This window comes from Pristis pectinata, chromosome 33 (genome assembly GCF_009764475.1).
Source record: "Pristis pectinata isolate sPriPec2 chromosome 33, sPriPec2.1.pri, whole genome shotgun sequence".
Lineage (NCBI taxonomy): Eukaryota > Metazoa > Chordata > Chondrichthyes > Rhinopristiformes > Pristidae > Pristis > Pristis pectinata.
Window position 1 is genome coordinate 13,557,604 of NC_067437.1, and position 8,234 is coordinate 13,565,837.

The 8,234-nt window shown below is 43.8% G+C and overlaps 1 protein-coding gene across 2 annotated transcripts in view; it reads right to left on the minus strand.

Annotated features, from left to right (window-relative positions):
• Positions 1-8,019, minus strand: part of LOC127585475 (myocardin-related transcription factor A-like) — a 165,839-nt gene extending 157,820 nt beyond the window's left edge. The window contains exon 1 of one of the 2 annotated variants that reach the window (XM_052042952.1): positions 7,942-8,019. The gene's annotated coding sequence lies outside the window, so the exon portion shown is untranslated. Of the gene's footprint in view, positions 1-7,838 lie in introns of both variants that reach the window. The other variant, XM_052042953.1, reaches the window with a different exon arrangement.
• Between the last annotated feature and the right edge of the window lie 215 nt (positions 8,020-8,234).

Below are 8,234 nucleotides of genomic sequence, written 5' to 3' on the forward strand. Positions count from 1 at the left end.
AATATGAAGATTACCAATGACCAGCAACTCAATTGGGCCAGCCACATAAACACTGTGGCTACAAGAGCAGATCAGAGGCCAGATAATCTGCTGTGAATGAATCACCACCATCCCAAAGCCTTTCCACTTCCTGCAAGGACAAGTCAGAAGTGTGATGGAATGATCTCTGCTTGCCTGAATGAGAGCAGCATCAACCCCTCCCAAAAAAGCTCAGCACCATCCAGGAAAAAGCAGACAGCTTGACTGGCATCCCATCAATCATTCATTCCCTCCACTGTCAACGTACCTCGGCTGCAGTGTGAACCATCCACGAAGTGTACTGCAGGTATTCAACTATGCTACTCCAACCGCACCCCACAAAGCCATGACCTCCAACTCCAAGGAAGACAAGCGTTGTAGGCACTGGGGAATACACCACCTGCAGGCTCCTCTTCACGTCACACACCATCCCAACTTGAAATTCTATCACCATTCCTTTATTGCTGCTGGGAATAAATCACAGAACTCCCTCCCCAACTGCATTGACGGAGTACTGTCACAAAGAAACAACAGCTCAAGAAGCTGGTTCATTATCCTGCCCCACCAAATCAGCACCTATTTCCTAAACGTGTTCCTGATGACTGAGCTGTCACAGGGTAGCAGGGCATCAGTTTGCAATGGAAACATCAGCAACAAATTAAAACCTTACTGATCCAAATGGCTGCACATAGTACAACTGCGTTTCCAATGAGATTCTGCCTTGACAAGGAAATTAGAGGAATCAGGTTTTGAGGGGTGGCAAGGTTTTTAACCCTGGCATTCAGCCAAACAATCATTGGACGATATTTTAGGTGCAGAAAATCCAATTATTTGGCAGCAGCTTGCACAAAAGAGTTTGCACTTGTAAATGTACTCTAACCAGACACCACTAATAGAAATTTGCATTTATGGAATGCTGTTAAAAATTGAAAGGATGCTCCAAGGAGCTCACAGTGTGCGTTCAGAAGACCCCAAGATGAAGACATGACTAAGATTAGGAGGCAGAGAGTCAGTGTGCTTCTAGGAAACAAAGTCTCTGCCCAAAGAAAGGGCAATTGGAATATCCTGGCTAATGTACAGACATTTGTGTGTTGAAGCGTCAACAGTGCTAGAACAACAAGCAGAGTACATGGATGACCTGTCACTTGCATACCCTGCCCCTACAGTCACCACGACCCATGCTAACGGAGAGACAAGAGACCACAGATGCTGGAAATCTGGAACAAAAAACAGTCTGCTGGTGAACTCAGAGTGTCAAGCAGCGTGTGGCAGGAAAAGGAACTGTCGACATTTTGGGTCAATCAGGACAGAGTGGAGAGGGGAGATAGCCAGTAATAAAGAGGAGAGGGGGGAGTGGTACGACAGGGGCCCCTGAGGGATGAAAGATGATGGGCAGGTCGAGCTAGGTAGGGGAGAGAGGAGAGGAGAGGTGGAGTTGGGAAACAGAGGCAGGTTGATAATTGATGGAAACAAAGAAAATAAATAGAGAGGCAGATGGAGCTGGGGGCAGGGGGTGGGAGGGTGTAGGGTGAAGGTGATGAGCAGGAAGACAAAGGCTACCAGTGCTGGAACCTGTGCTAATGACCTCTCAAGCCTGCTCCACTGATCAAAGGAGATTCAGTGCTTTAAAGTTACTTTATTGTCCAATCCTATATCATTTGATTCCCAGAAGTGTTTAAGTATCCATGGATCCCTGCTTTGAATTTTCAGTGAACAAATATCTATAGCTCTTTGGAGTAGGCCATTCAAAAGACTTACAATCCACTCCTTGAAGTTTCTCTACATCTCAGTTCAAAGTTGTCAAGCATTTACCCCATAGCTATGCTCAGTTGTTCAGGACTTCAGAGCCAGATGAAACAGCCTCTCAGCAACCACCTTGTCCATCCTTCTGAATGTCTCATAGATCAGCTCTCATTTTTGAAACTCAAGTACAAGCCAATCTTGCTCCAAGTCTCCACAAAGAACAACTCCCTCATCACAAGCATTAATCCCATTCTAAGGAAAGTAATAAAAGATCCTAACGACTTCAGGAATACCAACACAATATGACACCAAGCCAAATGAGATAACTTTGAGCCTTCTGCAATAATAAGTTTTTAAGGAATAGCTTAAAAATGAAAAGAGAGGACTATACAGGCACAAAGGTTGAGAGAGGAAGTTCCAGAATGTCAGCTACAGCAGCTGAATAGTCATTAAAGGAGTGAAAACTAGAGATGTACAAAAGGCTGAACTGGAGAGGAGCAAAGATAGTCAGATACAGCACAGAATCAGACCCTTCAGCCCATCGCATCCACGCTTACCATCAAGCACCCATTTCCACTAATTCTACATTGAGCCTTTTTTTTAAATTCTCCTCATTCTCAATTGCCCCTAGATTCTACCACTCACCTACATACTAGGAGAAATTTACAGTGACCAATTAATCTATCAACCTACGTGTCTGTGAGAGGGAGGAAACCGGAGCACTCAGAGGAAACCCACACAGTCACAAGGAGAACAGAGAGACAGACAGCACTAGAGGTCTGGATTGAACCTGGGTCTTTGATGCTACGAAGCAGTGGCTCTGATAGCTGTGCCACCCTCATCTCTTGACACAGTCAGGAGTTGAGGGTGGAAAGATGCAAGTGTGGCATGGTGCTTGGAAGGAACTTATCAATTCAAAATCATCATTGTCAAAAGTTAAGGCAGCAGCAAAAGGAGACCACAGGAGTAGAAGGCTACCTCCCCCAAGCCTGCCCTGCTGTTCAATACAATCAGAGCTGATCTGTCCCAGGCTTCAACTCTTCTGTGGCAGTTCCCACAGCCCTCAATCCCCCCCCCCAAAGTTTATCCACCTCCACTTTCAATATTTCTAATGAGCTAGCCGCCACAACTCTCTGGGATAGAGAATCACCACCCTCTGCGATAAGATACTTGTAAGCTCCTCGGTTTTAAATAATCTGCTCCTTATTTTGACACTGTCTCCTCAATCGTGACTCTCCTCTAATATAAACATCTCAACATCTTCCTTGTCATGCTATCTTAACATCTTATGTTTCATCAAAATCACTCCTCATTAGTCTAAACTCCAAAGAATACAGATTCAAACAGTTTAGCCTCCCTCATCCCAGGAATCAGTCTGGTGAATCTCCTTTGCAGTGCCTTCTTTCTTAGATAAGGGAATCAAAAACAGTGCACGGTACTCCAGGTGTAGCCTCACCAACACTTCGTACAATTGTAACAAAACTTCCCCATTTCTAAACTCCAATCCCTTTGCAACAAAGGCCACTATACCATTTATCTTAAGCACTTGCTGTACCTCCCTGCTAATTTTTTGTGATTCGTGTACTAGAACACCTAGATCCCTCTATATTTGACGTCTCTCTCCATTTAGATTATAATCAGCCTTTTGATTCCTTTTCCAGAAGTAGATGACCTCACACTTTCCCCACATTAAACACCATTTGCCAAGTTTTCATTTATTCACTTAGTCATCTATATCCCGTTGCAGAGTCACAGCATCTTCACAGTAACTTGCCCTTCCAACTATTTTCATGTCATCAGCAAACTTGGATACCATACATTCTTCCCCCACTTCCAGATCATTAATATACAAATAACAAATAACTGACAGCCAAGAACCGATCCCTGGGATACTCCACTAATTACATCCTTCCAACCCAAAAAACACCCAACTGTGTTCCACGTGATAATCAATTTTCACTCCACATTAGTACACCTCCTCTAATACCAACTTCTTATGTGGCACCTTGTCAAATGCTTTTCAGAAATCTAAATACACATCTACAGGTTCCCCTCTATCGTCTGCTTGTTACATCCTCAAAGAATTGAAGCAAATTTGCCAAACGTGATCTAGCTTCCATGAAACCATGTTGACTTGGTTTGAGTATATTGAGCTTTCCTAAATGATTAGCTATTTCTTCTAATTATTGACTCTAGCACATTACCAACAATAGATATTAAAATAAACTGGCCTATAGATTCCTGCCTTTTCCCTTCCTCCTTTCTTGAACATAGGAATCACATTTGCCATTTTCCAATCCACTACTACCCTCTCAGAATTCAGGAGAATACATATGGGAAGATAGAAGTAAAAGGAAACTACACAAGCTGAAAGTATGTGGAAGAACTATCCAAAAGGGACAAATGATAGGAGACTCCTCATTAGGAAACTACAAGTTTCCACCCAAACCTTTTACAAACTTACATACACACCATCTATTTCCAGCATTTGGGGTCTTAGAATGTACACCTGTGTGTAGAAGACTTCATTTCCTTACAATATTCAGACAGATACCTTATAAAGAGGCCTCTTTATATCAGTATGTAACCACCTTCATTACTGCCACTGAGAACCAAGTGATGAGCAAAATTACCCTGATGAGGAGTACATACTACGCCTCAGTACACACACCTGCAAGTTGTTCAGACCTGGTAACAAAACGATAGCAGCAGTTGCCATTTTGTTGGAGGAAGTATAAGCTCCAGGTAACAATGCAAATGGAGACTCGTATTTGATATTCATGGATCAACTATTTTGACAAAGTGCCAGTGAACTTCTTTCCAGTGTTCTAGCCAATATTTATCCCTCAACTAACATAACTGAAATAGATTATCATGTCATTATCACAAAGCTGTTTGGGGGGAGCTTATCATATAATGGTTGCAACATATCCTAAACTGCACAAGTGACTACACCACAAACCTACTTAGACTGTAAAGCACTGCAGGGCATCATGAGATCATGAAAGGCACTACATATAAATAAACAAGTTCCTTCAACCCTCATTACACAGTGGGAGAGCACACAGGTCCTCCCAACAGCAAAACCTACCACCACGTTCTTCTAATCTGATGTAAAGCAGGCATTCAGGCTTGAATTGGACAGGTATTACTGGAAGAGCTACAGACACACAAGTCACTCAAACTGGCAAAGTAAATTGACAAGGCCACAATAAGAGGGTATTTGTGGAGGAACAGAATACAAATTAGGAAAGTAATGTTAAAGTTACATGGAGCTTTTACTGAAACACAGTTGGAGGACCACATCCAGTTTCTCCCACTATATTTAAAAATAGCAATTGAAACACTAAAAATGCTAACGAATGTGTATAAAAATTATTGGCCAAAATAAAACAACACAATGAGCAAAAACAACTCTGGGGATTCTCTCTCTCAAAAGATTGAAGCTAGCTAGGAGTTCTTAAAAGTTTTGATACAGTGGTTACGGAGAAACCACTCATTGGAAAGTCCAAAACAAAACAGCAAAAATACAAGATCAAAGAATTTAGGAGGAATTTTCCCACAGTGCAGGAAGAGTGTGGACTCACTGCACATTCAGTGCCTCAAGCAAATAGATACCATCAATATTTTAAAAGAAAGCTTGATTAATACACAAGGGAGAAGAAAATAAAAGGATTCAGAGGGAGGGGGCAGGATGAGGTAATTGGAGGTGGTGGCTTGAATGCAGCAAGGATAGTGTTTCACAGGGAAAAAAACTTTTGGTTCAAACCTCAGAGGGCTCAGGATTTGAACCTCACTCTGAACAGTTCCAGTGACTGAGGAAAGGAGCTCTGAATTCTAGGCCAACATCACCAGCAACAATTTGCGCTTATGACCCAAGGTGCTCCACCTGAGCACTTACAGATAATATGCAGAGGTGGAGAGGCAGGGATTAAGGGAGGTCACTCCAAATCCCGGGCCTAGACAGCTGAAGATACAGTCAACAATGATGTGGCAGCGAAAACTGGAGCAACAGGAGCCCAGAAGTGAAAGAGCACAGATCGGAGGTTGTATGACTAGGGAGGTTACTGGTCAGGAGGGGGCAAAACCACAAGAGAGTTTTAAAAACAAGGTTGAGAAGTGTTTGAGATATTTTCTCGACCTATCCAACAGAATGCTGCTATCTGAAAAGTGTGTCCAGCCTTCCCACACTGAACAAGTTGCAGAAGGACATACAACCTCCTGGCACACGAGATAATCATCCTATCAGTTAGCAGACGCATGGGTATGTTCATGTCATAGCCCTGCCATCACCCTGTCTATGAATCCATCCACCGCAAATATTCTGCAAGTCAATTGGGCTGAATGCTGTAGATTTCAAAGGGAGCTAGTAGGTTTCACAGCATGCAACTTTGAGATTCATGAATTTCTACCCACACAATCTGACAGGAAATACACAGCCCCCTCGCACTTGCTGCTTTCTGGAGCAAGAAAATCTAAATCACCAGAGAGCTTTTCAAATGGAGAAATCAATTTATAGCCTTCACATATGTTGCACCTATATCAGTTAACATTTTTTAGCCCTGGTAAAAATCACTGCATGCAAGTGCAAGAGTTCAAACTAATTCAGATAGCAACACCTAATTTAACAACTATATAATAATGCAGATACACAAATTCCATATTATCTTGAAATCACAAGGCAGGACAAGAAAGCTTTTCTCTCAGTAATTGAGTAACTTCACCATTACATTTAACACAGATGAAAATGAATAATGTGATTAGATTTTATGGTCAACTTCTACCACATTAGCTAATCTCAAGATAAAGACATCATAATTGCCCTCATATCAGAACATAATAGAAACAGTAGACCACATGGTGCCCAAAGTCTGTTCTACCATAGCTGATTACACTTGAGGGAGGCACTTTCCCACTCAATCCCCATTTCCTCCAATTCCATTGCATTAAAAAAACAATGTATCTCAGTCATGAATATACTCAGACTGATCTCCACAACCCTCTGGGTTCAAGGTTCCAAAAATTCATGACTCTCAGTGAAGAACTCTTCCTGATCACAGTGCAAAATGACCACTCATAAGAACACATCCCCCTAGCTGTAGGCTCTCAAGCTAAAAGATATAACATCTATTCTTTCACTCCCTCTCAGAATTTTGATCATCATGTGAAGCCATTTGGAGACACAAGAGACTGCAGATTTTGGAATCTAGAGCAACAAACAAACTGCTGGAGGAGCTCAACAGGTCAAGCAGCACCTGTGGAGGCAAAGGGATAGCTGATGTTTCCAATCGAGACTCTGAATCAGGGCTCAGTGTAAAGGAATATAGGACGTCCCCTAACATCCACCAGCCACTGTCTCCAGACTCCACCCCTATCAGCTCTATCTACCCATCATCATCTTCCTCCTCACCTGGTTACACCCATCACTTGCCAGCCCTTGCCTCACCCTTTATACTAGCTATCACCTCTCAGTCCTGATCGCAACGCAAAATGTCACCTACCCCTTTGCTTCCACAGGTGCTGTTTGACCCACTAACCTCCTCCAACAGTTTGCTTTTTTTTGCACATAAAGCCATACCCCAGACAGGAGACAAAACTTCAACACGGTCACGTTTGGCTTGTACCTGCTTCATGTAAAGCAGTCATTTAAGATTGATGTCATTTACCCCATTATAATTTAATTTGCAAACAACCAAAGTTAGTGGGGAATCTGGCACTGCCCCAGCCACCAATACTCCCAAGACACAGTGCTAGCCTCTTAACCACTGCTCTCTAACACAGCCCAATACCCAACTCACAGCCCCCTGCTCCAAGCTCAGTCCTGTTCCAACAAGTATCAGTATCTTTCACCCCTAAGCTGCACAGCCAGATGCCCAGACACCCCCCTACACACAACCCCCATCCCCCAACACTAAGATCTGGGCACTTCATCCCATTTCCCCATCTCTAAGCCCCAGCCCTACCTACCAGTCCCAAGCCCCAGCCGTAGCCCTAGACCCACCCTACACACCCTCCGACACCAGCCTCAGACCTACCCAAGCCCCAGGCCTACCGCCCTACCGTGCCCGCCTCCTTACCTCACTCCGCTTCCCCAACTTGCACCCATCCACAAGCCGCTCCCCTCTCTGCCACCTTCCTCCCACCAGCAGGCGGCAAACGGCGCCCCCGACCTCGGCTCACCTCACTTCGCCGCCCTCCAGCAGCCGCTCTCTGCCCAATGCGTCACCCTCCTCCCCCACCGTCTCCAAGCTCCTCTTCAGACGGGAAACATGACAGCGGAAACACCCACCTTTTCGGCGTGATTGACAGGGATACAAGCAATCAGTAACAATTAACGCCCACTGTGATTGACAGTCAAGTTAACCAATGGAGATCAGGATAGCTGCAAGATCTAACCAATTGGTGGAAAATATGTTTGACTGACATTGCAACTACCCAATCATCATTACGCCTAATTTCAAAGGTTGAGCTAC